Source organism: Pectinophora gossypiella, chromosome 27 (genome assembly GCF_024362695.1).
Source record: "Pectinophora gossypiella chromosome 27, ilPecGoss1.1, whole genome shotgun sequence".
In the NCBI taxonomy this organism is placed as follows: domain Eukaryota; kingdom Metazoa; phylum Arthropoda; class Insecta; order Lepidoptera; family Gelechiidae; genus Pectinophora; species Pectinophora gossypiella.
Window position 1 is genome coordinate 732,464 of NC_065430.1, and position 24,079 is coordinate 756,542.

At 40.5% G+C, this 24,079-nt stretch overlaps 1 long non-coding RNA gene across 2 annotated transcripts in view; it reads right to left on the minus strand.

Moving 5' to 3' along the window:
• The window catches only part of LOC126378798 (uncharacterized), a 145,618-nt gene that overhangs the window by 92,226 nt on the left and 29,313 nt on the right, over positions 1 to 24,079 (minus strand). Inside the window, exon 1 of one of the 2 annotated variants that reach the window (XR_007568140.1) lies at positions 8,549 to 8,796. The exons of the other annotated variant lie outside the window; for it this stretch is intronic. This is a non-coding gene — a long non-coding RNA (uncharacterized LOC126378798). Of the gene's footprint in view, positions 1 to 8,548; positions 8,797 to 24,079 lie in introns of those variants that run through there. 2 annotated transcript variants of the gene reach the window in all.

A 24,079-nucleotide genomic window follows, 5' to 3' on the forward strand; every position in this document is an offset into this window, starting at 1 on the left:
AAACCCAAGAAACTATTACGGATAAAAACGAAGAAACGAAAAGAGAGTCTGTAAATAGAATGATAAGAGACAACGTCATAGTATCGATTGCCGGCCCAAAAGCGGTAGAAGAAGCGGAGTTAACAAGAGAATCTGGAAAAGAGTTAGTTGAGAACGAGTCAAACGAGACAGATTTAACAGAGAATGAATTGCCAGAGAAAGAGTTAGCACAGTTGACTGCAAAAGAGATGGCAGAGTTGTACGAGCAAGGAGTGGGTGCAACTGGAGCGCAGATAGACAAGGAATTGGAGGTAGAAGAGAAAATAAAACCAAAGGCATTGAAATTCGAAGAGAAAGCCGTCGAAGTAGACACGAAAGAAAGCGTGGAAACTGAACAAGATTTAGATTATAAAATAATTGGTGCACCTAAAGAATTTTTTAAAAGATTGCTCGGGTCTAATGTAGAAATTAACAAGCAGAGGGAGGATGAAATGAGACGCTTTATAACCCAACAGGAAGGCAAAGTCAGCCAAAAAGACAGCAAAGGTATGAAGTCAAACTCAAATTTAGCAAACGCCAGCATAATAGGAGGTGGCACCAACAAAATCCCTGCAGAGGAGGATAAAAAAAAACTCGAAATTTCGAAAAAGGAGAAATCTGAACACAAGCTAGTTGCAAACCCAATAAAAAGCCCAACGGGATCACAAAAAATGAAAAGTAAATCCGATCAGAGGCAACCGATTGGACAAATGGAACTCTTGGACAAAATAATCGAACGTTTATCAAAACCGGATCCACCGAATCAAGACCAAACAAAGTTACAAGAACAAAAAAGAATCAGCTCAGCAAAGGTCAGTAAAGAATCGTCGAAGGTCTCACGTGACTCGTTAAAGGTCTCGCGTGAGCCATCAAAGAGTTCTCAAGAAGGAACTAAACCTAAGAGTCGAGAAGAAAGTTTGAAACCTAGTCGGAAAACATCAAAAACTAGCATCAAACACTCACCCAAAAGTAGCTTGAAGACGTTACCAAAGGACGCGAGAGACCAACGCACCACGCAACCAGTTTCTTCAGATAAACCACAAGAGCAGACTGACCCAAATGCACCAATTAGTGTATTCGGCCAGCTCATGAAACGCCTAACCACACCAGTTCCATCAAAGGTCAGTTCATTAAAAATATAAGAAATTCTTGAAAACCTCTTGTCATTTATTTATTTATTTATTTCATGATCTCTTTCTAGGTTCATCTATCTTTGTCAAGTACCTTGACCTCCTTGTATGACCAAACATTGACCCTTTTGATCTGAGAGACTGAAAACGCAACATCGAAACAATTAATCTAAAAAGCAATATATTGCAATTTGACATTTGCGCATTTGGCGGCGAGCAGGCGCTGCCACCAAAGGATATTTTCGTGGTACCGAGCTGAGCATAGTACCCTGCTAGCCACAAGTTGGTAGTGTGACTAGGGATCGAAGATCGAACGGTGTTAAGTTGGAAGTTGTATATACGCGTCACGCTGTATAAACTTCGGTAGCGCGTTTGCATTATTCAATGGTGGCGCCATCTGTTGCATGTGGGCGGAACTAACTCGTCAACTAGTTAGGTCCGCTACGCGCATATAAAAGTATGTGCGCAATGCCAACAAATTTCAAAACAGCAATGTTGGTTTTTTAGATGCTTTCATTGTCACACTGCCGGAACACATTTCTCGGGTATGTGGGTTTCCTCACGATGTTTTTCTTCACCGCTGAGCAAGTCATAACTATTTATGGTCCAAATATGAATTTGAAAACGGAATTCCAAAATAATTGGTTTAGGCCCGTGCTAAGACTCAAACCTGCGACTTATTTATTAATTTATAATTTATTTATTAAGTTATAAATGTACAGTGGCTTATAACTTCACACTCAAATATACAATGACTTCACGGTTACAGTCAAGCGTTCTTTTAATCACGGCTCGTCGCATGTTATGTTATAATAATAATAAAAACGTCTTTCATTCAAAGGTCACTCAAGGCCCACCAAAAGTAATTGAAGATGAAACTAAGAAAAAACCCACACAAGAGGGAAGTACAGTCAGCAAGCAACCATCGAAGACAAGCATCAAACTATCTCCTAAAGGGAGTCTGAAGATGTTACCACCAAAAGATTTGAGCAACCAACATGGCAGCCAGACTCTTGCTTCGCTAACGAAACTTCTAGAAGAAGGGAACAGAAGTGATAATGTACAACAAGGTGTTTTAGAACAAGTATCAGAACATTTATCGAGACAGGTTTCAGCAAAAAACACTAGAGAAGCAGTTACGGTCGCACAAGATAGTTCAAAGGTCAGTCAAGATTCAGCAAAGATCGACCAAGATGCAACAAAGGATACTCAAAATGCAGCAAAAGTCAGTCAAGATACAACAGAAGTCACTGAAGATGCAGCAAAGGTGATTATAGATACAGCAAAGATCGACCAAGATGCAGCTAAGAATACTCAAAATACAGCAAAAGTCAATCAAGATACACCAAAGAACAATGAAGATACAACAAAAATCGACAAAGATATATTACAAGATACTCAAAATACAGCAAAGGTGAAAGAAACTAAAAAATCCCAGGACGAAAGTCTGAAAACAAGTCGGAAAACATCAAAAACTAGTCTTACTAGTCAGAAAACATCAAAAACGAGCATTCCCAGTCAGAAAACATCAAAAACTAGTATCAAAACTTCACCTAAAGATAGTCTAAAGACGACAAAAGATTTAAAAGACCAGCAAAATATGCAAACTTTGGCGACTATCGCAAAACTACCTGGAGATATATCTCAGAAAATTTCTAATATAGTAGGAAGAACATCTGTAAAGGAAAGCATAAAATCATTATCTCAAAAAGAGGAGAATTACGCAGATATTACCCAAAAATTAACGAATACAAAACCTATTAACGTAATAGACGGTAAAGACGCTATTTCAGAAGTTATTGCACATTCTGATATTAACTCACTAGCATCATTAACTAAACTGGATGTGAAAAATATAGGTCGAATAGAAGAAAAAGTACTAGACGTCCAAATGCCAAACACCAAACCAACGATCGCTACTGCGGGAAAAGGCGGCAGTAAAACCAGTCCCAAAGAATCAAGAACAAAATTGTATGAAGAAGAAAAACTTACGTCTAAAAGACCATCAGAAAAGTCCTCAGGCATTCTTAAATCTCCAAAGACGTCAACCACGAACGTAACTCAGAAGGAACAGAGACCAAAAGTTGAAATTTCAAAAGACGAATCTATTCAAAACGTGTCCAGCACAAAGTCAACTAATCTTAACTATGAAAATAATAGTTTGAAGACTAACGTAGACCTGTCTGCCGCTCCAAGCCAGACAGAGAAGAAAGATGTCAAAATGGAGAAAGTATCAACTAAAAGCAGCTTGAAACGTCTACCGCAACGCGAAGAGAAACATCCGCAAATAACCCAAAAAGCATCTAACGTCAAATTTGTTGAAGACAACGTGTCTGGAAGAGATATAACATACAATAAAACTGGTAAAACTCAATCGGGGTCGACTGTAAAATTGTTTCAGGGGGAAGGGAGCGCCAATGAGCCCTCTGAAATGCAGATTGACCCATCGAAAAACATGATAGCTTCACAATCAAGAGGAACACTGATAAAAGAACCGCAAGGAAGTCAGGACAGGATTTCCAAAGGTAATTTTTTACCCGATTACGTTGAAACAGGTGAGGAGCTCGGTGGCGCAGCGGTAAACGCGCTCGGTCTGCGATTGTTGAAGTTAAGCAACTTTCGCAGCGGTCATAGGATGGGTGACCACAAAAAAAAGTTTTCATCTCGAGCTTTTCCGTGCTTCGGAAGGCACGTTAAGCCGTTGGTCCCGGCTGCATTAGCAGTCGTTAATAACCACCAATCCGCACTGGGCCCGCGTGGTGGTTTAAGGGAAGGCCCGTGCCCCAGCAGTGGGGACGTTAATGGGCTGGTGATGATGATGTTGAAACAGAAAGGAGGGTTATGTGTTTGACCGCTATATATGTATGTGTGTATGTACGTCAGTTCCCTCTAGTTGTCGCTCGCGACTTCGTCCGTGAAATTTCAATGTTATGTTTTTAACTTTAAAATGACAAAGATCATACAAATCTTCAACCATTTTAACCCCTTTGGGGTTGAATTTCGTATTTATTATCTTAGCAAGCATCTACCCTATAAGAACTCCGAGCACTTGCAGTTTCTGATATACTTAAAAATAATAATAGCGGTGAAGGAAAACATCGTGAGGAAACCCGTACCTGAGAAATGCGATTAGGAGGTATGTGATCTAACCTGTATTGGGCTGGTTTTCCCTTCGCGGGTTGGAAGGTCAGACAGGCAGTTGCTTCTGCAAAAAACCGGACCTGTCAAATCGTCCGATTAGGTAAGAGGACCCTGTGAAGAACGGGATAACGGAGATGATATGCTTATAGCACTTCCAGGACAGTTCATACAAAAAACCTCATTTTACACAGACACTACACATTGACGTTATCGTACACGCGCATCTGTGTGTGTGACGTCTGATTGAAGACTAAAGTAAGACCGAGGGGGTGAGGTAAACCTAGCTCAGCCGCTGGTGGGGAGTGGAGAGTTGCCGTTCTATACGATTATTCCTTATGCTATGCTTATAGGAAGCGCTAGCGACCCTGGTGAGATCTACGAGGAGGTGGAAATGGGCAGCCAACAAGCATTGCAGCGCTCGTTCTTCGAGTCAATGATGTCGATGGAGTGGGCAGATCGGATGCACTACGCTGCATCAGACATACGGAGACTCGTGAATTACTGTAAGATGTGAAAGAAAAAAATATTTGGCAATCATTTTTTTTTTCAGTCGTTGCCCAACTGAAGAGTTCGCGACACTACCTTATTGCCAACACGATAGATTTTTTTTTGTCGTGACTTATTGTAGATTTGCCGCAGATGGCATTAACTACTTGGCCGGACAAATGGGGAGCGCTGAAGGCTCTCACTCGGTGCAACGTTTAAGACAACAGGCCTGAGGGTGCCCAGTTGGGCGCGAACCTCTGCTCAGGGCGTCGTCTGAGAGGGAAAATATTTGAAAGAATTAAACGACTCTAGCGGGTCGGTAGCGATAAGCGCTGATTGAGGGAAGTCGTCGACCACGCCAACAGGGTCGGTATCGGGGTCTTGCTTCGGCTTCGTACAGGGTGTTAGTAACACCGTAACGAATACTGAGGGGGATGATTTAGACTATTCAAATTCAAATTATTTATCTCGGACTTCATCCATATGTTAGTAACAAACAACTAATATTCTAATATTAGTCATAATTACGACTATGGCGAGTTGATATCAAGTGAAATTTCCTGCCGGATATTTCATGACAATTAAAAAACATAATAACGGGGTCTTACCGCGTTTAAATCAGGGTATGAGACTCCCGATATTTACTCCATCACGGGATGACTGATGAAATTGGAGTGGAGTAGGTAGATCCATAATTTTCTACGGGCAGACATATCTGTCTACCCTCTTTCTTTGCCGCTTGTTTATGTATTTGATATCGGAATGTTCGGAACCATCTGAACTCGCACGAAACTCACTACGACAAACCGCACTCACTGTGTCCTCACGTTTTGTCACCACATTAGGCCGTTTTAAGCTTTTTACAACACCCACCATTATTACCCATTATTAGGTACTTACTTAATTCCTTGATGCTCAATACTGACATTATTTGTAATATTGTACGTCCGACATGGACATGCTGTTGAGACAATTTTATAATGTTTGACACCTGCATGTATGTACCTACACAGCTTCTCAATAAATGTTTCTTGTTTCTTGTTTGTTTCTTGTTTCCCACCACTGGATTCCACATGCTCGATAATTTGAACCCGTCTTCCCTATTGAAATTTTTGTGTTTTTTTGTGTGTTTGAAATATCGGAAGTCTCATATTCCTGATTTAAACGCGGTAAGAACCCGTTATTATGTGTTTTAATTGTGATAGTGGCCCCGATTTCTGCAGACACATCCTTTATTTTAAGTTATACCTGTCATTTTCTTATCCGCCGAAAAGGAAAGGGACGGAGGATTAATAAACTCCGTGGTGCAGTGGTTGAGCGTTGGGCTCACGATCCGGAGGTCCCAGGTTCGAATCCCGGTGGGGACATATCACAAAAATCACTTCGTGATCCCTAGTTGCTGCTGATCAACTGAGCAGGCTGATCACCTGATTGTCCAAAAAGTAAGATGATCCGTGCTTCGGAAGGCACGTTAAGCCGTTGGTCCCGGTTACTACTTACTGATGTAAGTAAGTAGTCGTTACATGAGCCATGTCAGGGGCCTTTGGCGGCTCAATAGTAACCCTGACACCAGGGTTGATGAGGTTGGTACTCCACCTCTCAACCCACACGATAGAAGAAGAAGATTAATTATCTCATTTTCGTTTTTATGCCCACAGCTGGTTGCAACTATTTGTGAAGACAGAGGAAAATGAAAACACCGACCAAATTCGAGCAGGTTTATATTTGAAATAAAAGCAATTATGTACAGAGTTTTGCTATTTTATTTACAACTTTTAATTAAAGATGCCTGGCATTAACTACTTGGCCGGACAAATGGGGAGCGCTGAAGGCTCTCACCCGGTACAACGTTTAAGACAACAAGTCTGAGGGTGCCCAGTTGGGCGCGAACCTCGGCTCAGGGCGTCGTCTGAGAGGAAAAATATTTGAAAGAATTAATCGACCCTAGAGGGTCGATAGCGATAAGTGCTGAAATCGTCGACCACACCGGCGGGGTCCTGAAGTGTTTGGTGTCGCGAGCTGATTGGCTGCCTCTACGGCTAGAGTAATCGGGTCGTCGGGAACAGGTGACAGTGACATTGTAACGAATACTGAGGGGGATGATTCAGACCATGATTCCGAGTTGATATCAAGTGGAATTTTCCATCGCAAAAGTATAGAATTGAAAATATTCTTCTGACAGTATAAAATACCTACATAAAATCTATGCTAACACAAATAAAATGCGATAATTTAATATCAGATTTATTTTTACAATGTCAGATATACTATTTTAAATACATTTTTTTATATATTTAACATGTCAAATCCAAAAATTCAATAAAAAATACTAACTAATTAGGAACCTCATTAAAACCAGAAAATAATTGAGCATTACGGTGTCACTAAACATCCTGAATAAATAAGTACCTACAGAACATAATAGAAGAAATTAAAAAAAATAATAACATGACTTATTGTAGAGAAAGGGAGGTGCTCGGTGGCGCAGCGGTAAACGCGCTTGGTCTGCAATTGTTGAAGTTAAGCAACTTTCGCAAAGGCCGGTCTTAGGATGGGTGACCACAAAAAAAAAGTTTTCATCTCGAGCTCCTCCGTGCTTCGGAAGGCACGTTAAGCCGTTGGTCCCGGTTGCATTAGCAGTCGTTAATAACCACCAATCCGCACTGGGCCCGCATGGTAGTTTAAGGCCCGATCTCCCTATAAGGCCCAGCAGTGCGGACGTTAATGGGCTGGTGATGATGATGATGATTGTAGAGAAAAAAAGGACACAAGAAAAGTGGGAAGTCAAGGAATTGCATGGCCTTTGATAGACTGGAATGGAAAATGCTACACCGACAAGAGCGTGGCTCTTGCATTGATGATGATGATTGTAGATTTGCCACCAATTGCATTAATTACGAAAAGTAATGATAAAATTACAGCCCAAATATACATTCCCGGTAAAGTGGCTATGGAATTTGAGAAGCTGTAGAGCTATCGTAGTTATCTGTTTGCAGGAGTTGTAAAAGAGAGTGGGGTTGAACCGGCGACAGCGGTTTCCATACAAAATGCGCGTTGGGATCTTCCTCTCTTCTCTATTCCGGCACCCACGCGTTTTCTTACCAAAAGGAACCGGATAAAGGCACTGTGGACTCCCTCGGTAGTCAGTTCAGAGTAACATACAGCGAGCTGAAAAAGAAATATGTACTTAGAGATAAATCAGCTATCCTTTTTTTATTTTATTTATTTATATCAGCAAATAAAATTTTAAATTTTTGACGTGACTTATTGTAGATTTGCCATATGTTTGGATCATAAATGTTTATCAGCGGTGAAAGAAAACATCGTGAGGAAACCCACATTCCCGAGAAATGCATTTTCGGATGTATGTGACCTAACCTGTATTGGGCTGGTTTTCCCTTCGCGGGTTGGAAGGTCAGACAGAAAACCGGACCTGTCAAAACTTCAGGCAGGGAAACGGGATAATGCTAGGGAGATGATGATGTTATGAGGAATCACTTTGTGAGACTGTCCTTTGTTTGGTAAGGATATATCATGGTAAATCTGTACAAGGCCATCTACTTACTTATACTGTTTTTGGGGAACGTAGCCAGGAAAATTCCTCATAATGTGGACTTTAATAGCCTCCCAGTAGGTATATTACTAATAGTCAATCAATCAATCAAATCATTTATTGCACAAATGGTATTTAAGGTGGTAACAATAAATAATATTTAAGAACAACATTGGCCCCGATTCCTGCAGACATCTCTTAATTTTACTTTAAGTTATACCTGTCATTTTCTTATCCGCCGAAAAGGAAAGGGACGGATGATTGACAGCTCTTAATTTTAGGAAGAATGAGTAAATAAATGAATAACCCGGGCGAATTTTTAGACGGTTGTTTTAGATTTGTGCTTAAAATTGACGTGTGTTCCATTTTTATGCTTGTCGATTACCCGTCCCTTTCCTTTTCGGCGGATAAGAAAATGACAGATATAACTTAAAATAAAATTAGATGGTATTTACAGGAATTAGCACCATTATTTGGCCATAACATAGGCATGCAAATTTGTTAGTGTACTAACAAGTCAAAGAATAAAATTAAAATAGTCAAAATACAATGAAAACAGACAATAAAAAAATACTTAAATAAAAAAATACTCTAATAGTTAGGTAAGTACCTACATGTCAAAAATGATGGTTATATTAAGTACATTCATGTCAAAAGTTATCAAAGTTCAATAAAATCTTTAATTTTGTAAATGTTTTTTGCCAAAATCCATTTACTTATACAATTCTTTCTGAAAATCATTCGTCGACAGTTTGTGAATGTCAAATGGTAATTTGTTGAATAATCGCACGCACATACACATGCTACCCAGATTATATTTTCGTGTCCGCGGCGTTTCTTCGAAAACTAGTCTGAAGGGGTTTCTAACACTCCGAGAGTTTGAATGTACTTCAAAGGCTTTTGTATCAGGATGTTGTTTTACCGGTAGTGGCAGTCTTCGTGATAATAACTGTATTTTTTCATTATTTTCTTAGATATCTTTAATATTCGATTTTGCTATTCAGAGGCGGAGGACAGGAGTCCTAGTATGGCTTTGTAATAGACTACTCTGGGCGCCATACCATTCGCGTCAGACAGAGTACTGCGGGGCGGAAGGCAAGAGGGAAACCACTGCCCTATTTTTCCCTAAAAAAGTAGCATGGAAAATAATGCACCGACAAGAGCGTGGCTCTTAAATTGATGATGATGATCTTTAATATTATTTATTTATTTATCGTTTATTTCAGGTACTAGTCCCATAGCTTACAAATTACATTTCAATACAATAAAAAATACAATAAAACAAAACAAAATAAAATACCATGCAATAAAATAAATTAAATTAAATGGTTAAACATGTCAACAGGATATACATTATGTCACATATAAATAATCTTGTTATAAATATTACCTTGCTCTCGCGCTGGCTGCCTCGTGGCTGGAGGTGGCGCGTCGGGCGCGGCTGCCTCCAACGCGGGATGCTCGAGCATGGACACCTCTCGGCGAGCAGACTCACCGCATATACCTGTGTGCCATGGCGAGTCGCTATTGCCTGGAGAGAGATGCGAGAAATACATCAACAGGCTTGACGAACAACATAAACATAACGCTGGATCAAAGCATGGGTCACCACGTATCATACTATGGGTCGTTTCGGGTCAAACCATGAGTCACCTCAGATCAAATTATGGGTCACTTCGTGACAGATCATGGGTCACTTTGGATCAAACTAAGGGTCACTTCGGAACAAATGGTGGGTCACCTTGGATCAAATTATGAGTCACTTCGTAACAGATCATTGGTCACCTTGGATCAAACTATGGGTCACTTCGGAACAAATTATGGGTGCCTTCGTAATAGATCATGGGTCACCTCTGATCAATTTATGGGTCAGTTCAGGACAAATCATAGGACACCTTGGATCAAATTATGGGTCAATTCGGGACAAATCATAGGTCACCTTGGATTTTAATAATAAATGAAGAAGAAGGATAGCTGATTATGATGATGATGATAGAAAGGTGATCTAACCACTCTTCTTAGGCACGTCTTGGTAGCCGATGCCACCGGTTTTGTACCCTCTCCGACGGAGGGACCCTTGCCTCTTCTTTCGGAGGGTCCGGGGAGGGGATTTCGATGGAATTATTCCTATTGGCTGAAAGAGACAGACAGGATATAAGGATTTTTTTGACGTGACTGGATCAGCCTGTAATGTCCTAGCCAAACTGGGGATCACGAAGTGATTTTATGATATGTCCCCGCCAGGATTCAAACCCAGGACCTCCGGATCGTGAGCCCAACGCTCAAACACTGGGCCACGAAGGCCGCCAAAAAAAGGTAAAAAAGTCATACATTATTTTAAGTTTACGCGGTAATTAAGCTAAGCCGATAAGCTGAAAGAAAGTCGTTTGAGGTGGTATGGACACGTAAGATAAGATAAGATAAGATATTTATTGCATTCCTGATGTTTTACAAAGGTCTTAAAAATAAAAGAAAGTACAAACAGGAACCCTGTAAGGGCACTACAACAGCTTAAAATTTAAAGAAAAAATAGTAAAGATCATATTAAAAAATAAAATAAGAATAAAAGATAGCTACATTTACAATTATCAGTACTTCATAGATTCGTTAAAAAACTCATGCAGCGTATAGAATGCTTTTTCAGTTAAGTATTTTTTTAACGACAATTTAAAGAGATGTATTTGGTCTATTTCAGTTATGAATTTAGGTAATTTATTATATATTCTAACGTAATGCGGAGAGACCAGCAGCATGTAGTCCACACAGCTCTTTGCCTGCCCCAGAACAAAAGAGGCAGAGGACGTCTTGGTAGCCGATGCCACCTTGCTTTTTATGAGGGTGCCCTCCTTATACTTGGTGGACCAGCATGTCCCGATTATTGAAAAATGAAAATTTACCCGACCCGACAACCCTGGACAGAATGTCATGGCGCCGCACAATTGGGAGAGCCGACCCCACCTAAAGTGGGACAGCGCAAGGAAGAAGAAGAAGAAGGTAATTATTATAACACCCCCCCCCTTACCCTACCTTCTCCCCTGCTCCCTACTTTAAACGCGGTAAGAACCCGTTATTATGTGTTTTTATCTTTTAATTTGCGTCGTGTTTTCTCACCATAGTATTGTTTAACTTGCATACGTTTAGTTGGGCTACAGTCTGAACCTCAAAAAGTGTATTATTTCATAAGATTTGTGTCTGTAACCTGTTACGTGTGTTTATTAAATAAATAAATAAATAAAGAAAAGTCACGTCAAAGAAGGTCTCACCATTCCACTCTTGTTGGTCATCTTCTGCAGCGCCCATGGTACGATGCAATCAGACCGATGCCGCCCTTCATACACCAGCGCCGACCTAAATATGAATAGAAAAAGATTAATTCCTCCACAAAGTCAAACATCGTGGGGAAACCCACATTCCCGAGAAATGCATTTTCGAGTTTCAGCGAACATGCCCGAAGCGCTACAGAAGCAATATTATGCATGATATGTCTTGAGCTTCGGTAGCCAGGTTGGTAGAACGCTTGCCTTTAATTTTGAGGTCGCAGGTTCGAATCCTGCACAGGCAAAGAATTCATATTTGGATCATAAATGATTACCACGTGCGGTGAAGAAAAACATTGTGAGGAAACCCACATTCCCGAGAAATGCATTTCCGAAGCTATGTGACCTAACCTGTATTGGGCTGGTTTTCCCTTCGCGAGTTGGAAGATCAGTAAAGCAGTCGCTTCTGTAGAAAACCGGACCTGTCAAATCTTCAGGAAAAAATGGATAACGCTAGGGAGATGATTATTTCCTCCACAAAGTACGTAGCAGATATCACATCATAACATAATATAAGCTCACCATCGCATGATGAACTTAAACATTTGTCTGGCCAAGTCAATGCCATCTGCGGCAAATCTACAATAAGTCACGTCAAAAAAAGAAAAAACTGCATGATGAACTAAGTACCCACACCTCACCGAGCTTTATGTTAGACCAACGTTAAAGGTGGTGAGCCGTATCGCCTAAAAAGCAAGAAATAAAAAAGAAAACGGGTAGGACCGGAAGGCCAGAGGGAACCCACTGTCCTATTTTTTCCTTAAAAAGTAGCATGGAGAATGCTACACCGACAAGAGCGTGGCTCTGAAATTAGTGTTGATGGATACCTGAAGGTCTTCCGACCCTCGGGGAAGTAGAGGATCATCGGGTAGTACAAGATGTTCAGGTCATCAGTCAGTTGCTCGTTACGGTCGCAGTCTGTCGCACCCAGCTTTACCTACGTAGAAAAAAAAACATAATATCAACATAACAAATACTTTATTGCACACACGGGAAATACAAAAGAAAAATATGAGGAGTACAATAGACGGCCTCATTGCTAAGTAGCAGTCTCTTGCAGGCAACCTTTGATTATAGGAGATAACATAACATAGTAACACGCCTGTATCGCCGAAGGTACATAGTATACTTATAAGTGTATTACCAGCTGTGTTTTAGGTTCCTTGGATGAAATCACGGGTCACCTCGGATCCAACCATGGGTCGGGTCTTATCAAACCATGGGTCAGCTCGGATCACACCATGGGTCACCTCGGATCAAACCATGGGTCGGCTCTTATCAAACCATGGGTCGGCTCGGATCAAACCATGGGTCACCTCGGATCAAACCATGGGTCGCCTCGGATCAAACCATGGGTCACCTCAGAACAAACCATGGGCCACCTCGGATCAAACCATGGGTCACCACGTATGAATCTACGTATATAAAAAAAATATATTTTTGCCTTTGCCTTAGTTTTTATTTATTTACTATAGGACCCTACCATCCCGTGTAGCACCCTCGCCGCGTCCTCCCACTCCGGCTTGAGGTGCGCACACGCAGGACACCACGCCGTGTACGCATCCACCATCCATACGTCTTCGCTGTTCAACACTTGGCTCGCGAAGTTGTCGTCTGTGAGCACCACAACGTCGCCCTGGGTTGAAAGATTGTTTTCTTATAAATCATCTCCTTCTTATAAATCAGTGTGCTGGGGTTAACCAAAAAGTCCACATAGTCAAAGCAATCAGCTACTTGATAGTTTTCGGATATTAAGTAAAATAATACAGACGCTATTTTGTACCTGTTAAAATATTTTATATAAGTACATACATAAACTCACGCCCATTTCCCACCGGGCAGAAACAAAAAAAAATTATAAGAAAATATTTTATTTCCTCTAAAAAGATTTATATAAAGTGTGCAAGTGACATCGTAACGAATACTGAGGGGGATGACTCAGCTGATTATTCTGAGTTAATATCAAGTGAAATTTTCCATCGCAAAAGTATAGAATTGAAAATAATATAAAAAAAACTAAAAAAATCATGAATTTTGCGGATGAAATTCCACTTGATATCAACTCAGAATCATCAAATCAAATCAAATAATACTTCATTGCACAGAACTACATTTAAACAATCAGACATTAACACATGAATACAGTACAATTTGCCTAAATTATGGTCATCTAATCATGGTCTGAATCATCCCTCAAAGTTTTCGTTACGATGTCACTAACACCTAGTATAATAGACATCACGCACCGACCACTTGCAGGCTTGATAGAGCTCCATGACGAGCGACGGAAAATTCCACTTGATATCAACTCAGAATCATCAAATCAAATCAAATAATACTTCATTGCACAGAACTACATTTAAACAATCATACATTAACACATGAATACAGTACAATTTGCCTAAATCATGGTCATCTAATCATGGTCTGAATCATCCCTCAAAGTTTTCGTTACGATGTCACTAACACCCAGTATAACAGACATCACGCACCGACCACTTGCAGGCTTGGTAGAGCTCCATGACGAGCGTGCGGTCTGGACCCTCCCCTCCGCCCACCTCCACCTCACCCAGGTCCACGTCACCATCGATCACCATATACAGCACCTTTCTATAGTCCGTCTTGTGAGGGTATGCGCAGAACAGCTCCTCATTCAGTGTGACCTTGAAAAATAGAATATATTTTTTTTGTTTCTGTTTTCCCCGAAGGGCAAGGCAAAGGGAACTATGCCCATACAGCCATGTCTTATATATTTTTTTTCTTAACATACATAACATAAACAGCCTATACATCTATTTTCGCTTCGTTCCAACAAGCCGTTTCATAACTCGAAAGTTTATGCGTACTTTTGAGTTAATTCGTTTGGGGCTTAGGTTTAATCATTCATCGTCATCGCCTGTCATCATTTCGTTAATCATCAAGAAAAAAAAAACGTAAGACATGGCTGTATGGGCATAGTTCCCTTTGCCTTACCCTTCGGGGAAAAACAAAACAAACAAAGAAATGACACATAAAAATGGTACTTAATAGGCTTTTTGGCGGGAAACGGGAACGGGACAGTTGCTTTCTTCATTGAATAATCTAAATAATTAATACGAAGTGGTGTTTTGTGGTTAATGATCGCATTAAGTTAGTCGGAAGACATTCGCGAGTGTTATTATATCGTACTATTCAATAAACAAAGTGTATCTGCCTATTTTCGCTTCGTGCCAAGAAGCCGCTTCATAACTCGAAAGTTTATGCGGACTTTTGAGTTAATTCGTTTGGGGTTCGGAGTAGGAGTCTAATCCGAGAGTGGGGGCTTAGGTTTCATCATCATCACCTTTCATCATTTCATTAATCATCAAGAAAAAAACGTAAGACATGGCTGTATGGGCATAGTTCCCTTTGCCTTACCCTTCGGGGAAAAACAAAACAAACAAAGAAATGACACATAAAAATGGTACTTAATAATCAATTAATAATGCTTACCAAATATCCGTTTTCCAAACACTCCAGTGCAATTTTGAACTCGTCTCCGCGGCTTAAATCTAAATGGTGCAATTCTTCATCGCAAAAATCTGAAGCATCTATTGATAGCAAAGAGGCGTCTTGAGAATTTTGGCGCCTGCATTTCATTCTTAGAAATATTTTCGAATCCATAACATCATCCCACTTGGTCGCTTTTAACCTTTCAGAGAAAGATCCTAAGGTGGCCCTTATTTTCGGGACTGAGATCTTTCTTGACTCAGGAACCGTTTTTCCTCTTGAAGAGGAAACTGTACATTCATTTTCTTCTTCTTTTGAGTTCGTATGTTTCGGCGTTTGAATCTCACTGGCTTCTAATTTGTCTAAATTATCTTTGGGGTCTGTATCCTTTGTTCCTTTAACACCAATTTTGTTTGCATCTTCAGTAGCAGCAGGAGTAGGTTCATTATCAGTATCGTTATAAATTTTATTAGATTTAACAGAATTATCACTTTTCGATTCGCATTCGTAAATAGTGTTACCAGCTCTTGGGTCGCGTTTGATTTCGACATTATCATCAGCGTGGACCCTCGATTCTCTTACTGTTTTCTCTGCATTTTGTTTAGGACTTTCGTTATCTGATGAACTGTTAACTCTGCTATCATTAGTTGTCCCAGTTTGACCAGAGTTCGACTCAATCTTCACGTCTTTTGCTCCTTTATCACTGGTATTTCTCTCATTAGACGGACCAGCCTCAGAAGACGTCTCCTTCTTGCCTTCGTCTGCATCTTTAATGGTTTTAAGTCCATAATTAACATTATTAACTGCGTCTATCGAAACTTTGACCCCGACAGAATCTGTTGCGATTTTAAGAGCTCTTAATTTCTCCTGTAGAGCTCTGGATTTGACAATGCTAGTTTCTTCATCCCATTGGTCTGACATGAATGAGGTGGCTTTATATGTGGTGTTGCGGTCGCTGAAGCTGATCTCCAGGTGGAACGGGACGTTGTCCCGATGGCGCAGGCTGGAGCTGCACTGCAGGCTGATTGAGAACCTGTAAACCAAAAAGAGAAAGAGAGTCAGACAGAGGCTTCCTCTCTTCTATCGCGTATTGACCTATGCAGAGGTAGTTTTCGCTCACGCGAGTCAATCTCAAATCCATCGTCTACAGGTAATACAAAATCGTTTCATGCGGAAAGCCACGGGAGCTCCGTGGTTCCTTCGCAATGAAAATCTGCACATTGACCTAGGTCTGCCATTGTCCAATGGCTCAAATTAGCTTCAAAAGGTTTTTTCGATTCTGCTCCGCACCACCCAAATCCCCTGGTAGTTGCGGCTTCCGAATACATCCCGCTCAGGGACGGTACTGAAAAGTATCGGCGTCCGAAGGACGTAATATACGATCCCGACGACCCGATTGCACTAGCCATAGAGACAGAACAAACACTTCAGAACCCCGATACCGACCCCGCCGGCGTGGTCGACAATTTCTCTCATTCAGCACTTATCGCTATCGACCCACTAGGGTCGATTAATTCTTTCAAATATTCTTCCTCTCAGACGACGCCCTGACCCGAGGTTCGCGCCCAACTGGGCACCTTCAGGCCTGTCGTCTTAAATTTTGTACCGGGTGAGAGCCCTCAGCGCTCCCCATTTGTCCGGCCAAGTAGTTATGCCATCTGCGGCAAATCTACAATCAGTCATGTCAAAAAAAAATCTATAGTGTTGGCTATAAGGTAGTGTCGCGAACTCTTCAGTTGGGCAGCGACTGGCTGATCTTCGGCCAGTCATGGAATTAAGTATGTTGTCCTCTCTACCAGTTGCAGTGCCCTTACCGGGTCCATGTTGATACTATAATACTTACTTCTGTATTTTTATAACACCACAATTTGTACGAACACATGGTCGCAATAAAACATTTCTATTTCTATTTCTATTTAAGTATGTTTTATTTTTTAATACGTTTTTTGTTCTGTTTTTGACTTTTTGCTCCCTTGCTGTTATATTTTATATACTTATTACATTATATTTTGGATTATCTCTTATTAAGTATTTCGTTTTATTGCCTATTATTACGAGCCGCTGCGCAATATGTCCGTTATAGGTGGATTACCAACCTCATCAACCCTCAGGGTTATTATTAAGCCGCCAAAGGGGTGAGGTAAATTTAGATCAGCCGCTGGTGGGGAGCGGAGAGTTGCCGTTCTATACGTAGTATTATTCCTTATTCAATTCTATTCTTGCTACTCCATTTTGTTCCTATTCTTTTATGATAAAATATGTGGCCAGCTGGCTAAATTGACAACATTTCATTTTTACTAAGGTGCCTTAAATCGAAAACCATTTCGAGATATTTCTATGATTTACACAAAACACATTTTTTCAGATTTTTTAATTCAGTAATAATAGAAATATATTGAAAAATCCACGAGGTCAGAAGAGGAAGGCATAATAAGTTCAGACCTTTACATAAAAATTATAAAAAAAGTAAATGTCATACATAACATGACACTTTGTTTGCGACTTGTTTTAAATACGCATGCAAAGGTACATTACATTATACTGCCTTCATTCTATCAATGGCAGAATCCAATTCTCAAAAAATATTTTTTGTAACTTCTAGTGGAAAAATCTTGAAAAGAAAAAATACGTGTCTTCTATTTAAACAAGTACTTTCGAAATAGCACAAAAAAACCACGGCTTAAAAATTTGAAATGTTGTCAATTGTTACACACCGTTTTCGCTAGATGGCGCTTGTCTGTGACATGCTGCCACCACCTAGGGGTGGTATTAATAAACTACTTTCAGCTTCAAGACTGCCCTCAAGATCATGTCAATATGACAGTTCTCATATAAAAACAGAGACTTGAGCATGATCTCAGCTGAGATTCGTTTATTAATACCACCCTAGGTGTCCTACAGCAAGTATCAGTTATCTGAATTCCAGACCCGGAATTGTTACAAATTAGTCACAATCATTTGATAAATAGGTAAGTAAATCAATACTAAATTAAAGTATTTATACAGAAATGAAACTTATGCGGGCAGCACAGGACCGATCGTCGTGGAGATCCTCGGGGGAGGCTTATGCCCAGCAGTGGGCGTCGTATGGCTGATGAAGCTGGTGCACTTACCAACTTGCATCTATATGTATTTCACCTTCAATGAAGATGGTTCTTTCTGGATTTAAACCGCCAGGAATATGTAGGACAATCGGAAGTACATCCTGAAACACAAATACTATAAATCTATATATATCCGTGGTCCTGTGGTTGAGCATTGGGCTCACGATCCGGAGGTCCCGGGTTCGATTCCCGGTGGGGACATATCACACAAATTACTTTGTGGTCCCTAGTTTGGCTAGGACATTACTGGCTGATCACCAGATTGTCCGAAATAATGTCGCTAACACCCTGTATATGGGTCTTCTTCTATCGTGTGGGTTGTGAGGTGGAGTACCAACCTCATCAACCCTGGTGTCAGGGTTACTATTGAGCCGCCAAAAGCCCCTGATATGGCTCATGTAACGACTTACTTACACCAGTAAGTAGTACCGGGACCAACGGCTTAACGTGCCCTCCGAAGCACGGAATCATCTTACTTTTTTCGGACAATCAGGTCATTCAAGCCTAAAAAGTCCTTACGAAACAAAGGACAGTCTCACAAAGTGATTTCGACAATGTCCCCATCGGGAATCGAACCCGGACCTCTAGATTGCACACAACGACCTTTTAATATACTACCTATCGGCGAGCTTCGTGTGTCATAAAGTTTGCAGACGAGTGGAGAGCAAAGTTTAAGTATTCTCGTGAACTATTTGCTCATAATTTTATAGCTTTTATTTTATTTTTTGACGTGACTTATTGTAGATTTGCCGCAGATGGCATTAACTACTTGGCCGGACAAATGGGGAGCGATGAAAGCTCTCACCCGGTACAACGTTTAAGACAACAGGCCTGAGGGTGCCCAGTCGGGCGCGAACCTCGGCTCAGGGCGTCGTCTGAGAGGAAAAATATTTGAAAGAATTAATCGACCCTAGTGGGTCGATAGCGATAAGCGCTGAATGAGGGTAATCGTCGACCACGCCGGCGGGGTCGGTATCGGGGCCCTGAAGTGTTTGGTGTCGCGAGCTGATTGGCTGCCTCTATATTTATAGCGTGCGTTTCGCGGTCACTGAGCTTTTCCAACCTTTTTCTTCTGTTCCGTGGTGGTAACAGCTAGGTGAACTTTATTTTGTAAGAATAAGAATACTTAAAATAAATTTATTGCCAGTAACAATTTACATTTGCTATAAGAACTAGGTAATTATGAATTTAGGAGCTGAGGAGCTCGGTGGTGCAGCGGTAAACGCGCTCAGTCTGCGATTGTTGAAGTTAAGCAACTTTCGCAAATGCCAGTCATAGGAAGGGTGACCACAGAAAAACAAAAAATTTCCATCTCGAGCTCCTCCGTGCTTCGGAAGTTTCTGCAGTAGTTTTAGGCGGATGAGACGTTCGATATGTAAAAATTGACGATTCAAAGTGTAACTATGTTACCTACTGAATAAAGATATTTTTGAATTTGAATTTTACTAACCTCATCAACCCTGGTGTCAGGGTTACTATTGAGCCGCCAAAGGCCCCTGACATGACTCATTTATAACGACTACGTACTTACACAGTAAGTAGTAACCGGGATCAACGGGTTGATGAGGTTAGTAATTCGCCTCAAAACCCACACGATAGAAGAAGAAGAAGATTTGAATTTTTGAATTTGAATTGAATTTGAATAAGGCCCGATCTCCCTATCCATCCATAGGGAAGGCCCGTGCCCCAGCAGTGGGGACGTTAATGGGCTGGTGATGATGAATTATGAATATTACGAATACGGGCAAAAGGAAATGGTTCAGCTTGTGCTGCGATGGAGCCATGCTATGGCGCCATCCAGCGCTGGTTTTCAGTCATTTCCTCTTCCTGGGTTGTGCGGAAGTAATTGTCAACTTTTCGTAATGTTATTATTTCTTACAGGAGGCGGTACAGGACCCATTATTTCTTATTATTTTCTTCTAAAATAGAAACTCTTAATTTTCATCAGCGGCGGCGTGATTTTGCACAACATTTTTACAGCATTCTCTATTTAGCTCGGCAATTCTTCTAATATTTACGTGAAATTTTGTTATTTTTATTTGTTTTCCAAAAGTCACTTCGGGAGGTGAAACATTCTGACAGTGACGCGTTGTCATGGACAAGCAAAGAAGATCGCTCAGTCCATGGTATACCTAAGAAGACCATCCGGGTCTGCATAACAACCGTGTCGCGCGCGGCGTGACACTGATAGTTTCCAACTAGTCAATTAGTTACTTTTTACTAAACGTCAAAACATGAAATTACTTGCTATGGATTTTATATTAAAAGCACACTGACATAGAAAAATGTGACAAAATGTCGGACTTATTGTTAAGTAAGTACGTTTTTCTTGATTAAAATTCAAAATAAGTTAAATAGAGAAAATAAAATGGATTTCGTTAGTTTTAGATGTGTCTTTATTTAGTTATCAGAATTCCATAATTTATTTTGAACCTAGTACACGACCCAATTACATATACAGGGTGTTAGTGACATCGTAACGAATACTCAGAGGGATGATTCAGACCATGATTCTGAGTCGATATCAAGTGGAATTTCCTGTCAGATAAGTCATGAAAATTTTAGAGCTTATTTAAGTTATTTTTCGTTCCATACTTTTGCGACGGAAAATTCCACTTGATATCAACTCAGAATCATGGCCTGAATCATCCCTCAAAGTTTTCGTTACGATGTCACTAACACCCTGTATATCGAGCGCTTGGACCAATAAACGATACGAATGCTATCTACGTAGATGGACGTCAAACGGCTATTGGTCGAAGGACTCGATATAATTTTGGTTGCCGTGCAGAGCCTACTGGTATGCTCAATCCTATGACAAGCCGCCATTGATAGCTTATTGATGACGTATGTGTTACTTACCATGAAATTGGTATATCTCCAACATTCCAAGGACATAAATATTATTGAAAATTAAGTGAATAATTGACTAGTGTACTTACTTAATTAATTCCCTCAATCAGCGCTTATCGCTAACGACACACTAGGGTCGATTAATTCTTTCAAATAATGTTTTCCTCTCAGACGACGCCCTGAGCCGAGGTTCGCGCCCAACTGGGCACCCTCAAGCCTGTTGTCTTAAACGTTGTACCGGGTGAGAGCCTTCAGCGCTCGCATTTTTCCGATATCTATCGAGTCACGTCAAAAAAAAACTTAATTACTATTACTTGTCACATACATAAAAATCATTAAAACTGTAAAAAAAATTCAAATTTTCCTTGCAAAGTAAATATAAAAACGATGGTCGTTGGTAATTTATATTTTTTACGAAATGGCAACGCAGAGTGGGATGACGTCAGCAAGGCTAACCTTGAAATGTTAGCTGTCACCTAGCTGTCACTTATGAGCATAGTGGTAGGTATTCTTCTGTTTTCATGGTGACAGTAACGCCTTGTTATGGACAAGCAAAGAAGATTTAGCAAGCAAAGAACATCGCTCCGTCTTTATGATTCGGCCGACGCCAGCCGGCCGGCGGATGACACGGTTGCGGCTTCCGAATACATCCCGTTTAGGAACGGTACTGAAAAGTACGATCCAGCCCTCTGAGATCCCGCCGACCCGATTACTCTAGCCATAGAGGCGGCCACACCCCGCCGACGTGGTCGACGATTTCCCTTAATCAGCGCTTATCGCTAGGGTCTTATCGAACTATTTGAACATGGCCACTATGTAGGTGCGATAAAAAACGAATAAGAGAGAGATATGTAATACAATCGGCACGGGAATCGAACCTAGGACCGCTAGATCGTGAGTCAACCCACCACTAAACCACAGAGGTAGATTTAAGATCATTAAACTCTTTAATGACTAAAATTATGACTTAAATACTAAATACTCATTCTTAGTTGACAGAATTGTCATAATTAATACACTGATAGGAGACATTTGCTTTGGGAGACAATTATTTGTTTAAAAGAAGAATATTAGCTTACAAAATTACAATAACAATGTGACCACAAAATAAACTATTGTGTAACGCGAACTATAACGCGAAAATACAATTTTTAACAATTTCTTTTAAATAGATATTTCGATACATTTTCATATTTAAATATGTATGTAAGTACCTATTTTTGTTTGGTTTCTACAGAGTATTAGTATTGTAGATTTAACACTTGGCAGGACAAATGGGAAGCGCTGAGGGATCTCACCCGGTATACAATTTAGGACTAAAGGCCTGAGGGTGCCCAGTTGGGCGCGAACCTCGGCTCAGGGCGTCTGAGAGGATAACATTTGAAAGAATTAATCGACGTAGGTGACATCGTAACGAATACTGAGGGGGATGGTTCAGGTCATGATACTGAGTTGATTTCTCTCTCTCTATTTAAGAGCTGCGCTCTTTTCGGCGGAGTAATCGCCAGATGGAGTAACCCTCTCTTCTTCCCGCCAAATCCTTCACCTCCTGATACGACACCTGCACCTTCTCTTTTATTTGTTTCATAAATGTTCTCCTTGGTCTACCTCATCCTCTCTTCCCTTTTTACTTCTAAGTGGAATTACCTGTCGGAAATTAATATAATAGTTAATAAGTATAATACTAGATCAATGGCCTCAGGCAAACTGGTTGTTCCGAGAGTATACAATTATTATGGGGATAGGACCCTAAGTAAGCGTATACCTTATCTCATCAACAGTTTGCCTGAGAACATTAAAAATGAGCCAAAAATGTTTGAAAATAAGTTAAAAAAATATTTATTAGATTTAATTTAGCACGTACTTACTTACTTACCTATTTTTTAATTCTTAATTATTGTAATTTAACCAAGTGAGCGAGACTGTGATCCTGCAGACAAAATGTTGTGTCTTAAGGCTTAATAATAATAAATAAAATAAAATAAAAAGTATGGAAATGGAAAGAAATAATAAAAACTAAAGTTTTGAATGAATCTTCCGATCGAATTAATAATAATAATAATAATCTTTATTGCACAAACTTACAAAAATACAATGACAATAGACAATAAAATGAAGTGCAATTACAAAAATACGGATAATCATCATCATCATCATCAGCCCATTAACGTCCCCACTGCTGGGGCACGGGCCTTCCTTATGGATGGATAGGGAGATCGGGCCTTAAACCACCACGCGGGCCCAGTGCGGATTGGTGGTTATTAACGACTGCTAATGCAGCCGGGACCAACGGCTTAACGTGCCTTCCGAAGCACGGAGGAGCTCGAGATGAAAATCTTTTGTGGTCACCCATCCTATGACCGCTGCGAAAGTTGCTTAACTTCAACAATCGCGGACCGAGCGCGTTTACCGCTGCGCCACCGAGCTCCCCCTTTATTTTTAATTTTTTGTATGTGCGTATGTAAATTCGATTTTTTTTTTACAGGCCCATACATATCCTCAACAACAGCAAGGGGTAGGTATAGTTTAAGTATCTTAATCTTTTCCCACACAGCTCCACCAACTCCCACTGTACTCTGGAGAGCTTTTTTTTGGCGTGACTTTTTGTAGATTCGCCGCAGATGGCATTAACCGGACAAATGGGGAGCGCTGAAGGCTCTCACCCGGTACGTTTAAGACAACAGGCCTGAGGGTGCCGAGGGTGAAGTTAAATACTATCCATATTGTGGGTGGTGAGGATATGGTATCCCGACGTGCCGGCAGAGTAGGGGAGTGATTGGTGATAACGATGATAAATTAGAAGCAAGCAGGAATATAATACAGTTTATAAAAACACTTCACAAACAGGATAGGAATATACATAGTTCACAAAAGAATCAAGAATTAGAGGACACGGCCCTAAACAGTATAATACACTTGTTGTTTTTATGAAGGTCGGGGATGCAGTGAGTCAAAAGCGAGTAAAATGAAAGGAAATTCGGAATGGAATGAGAATTTCGTAATTTAAAA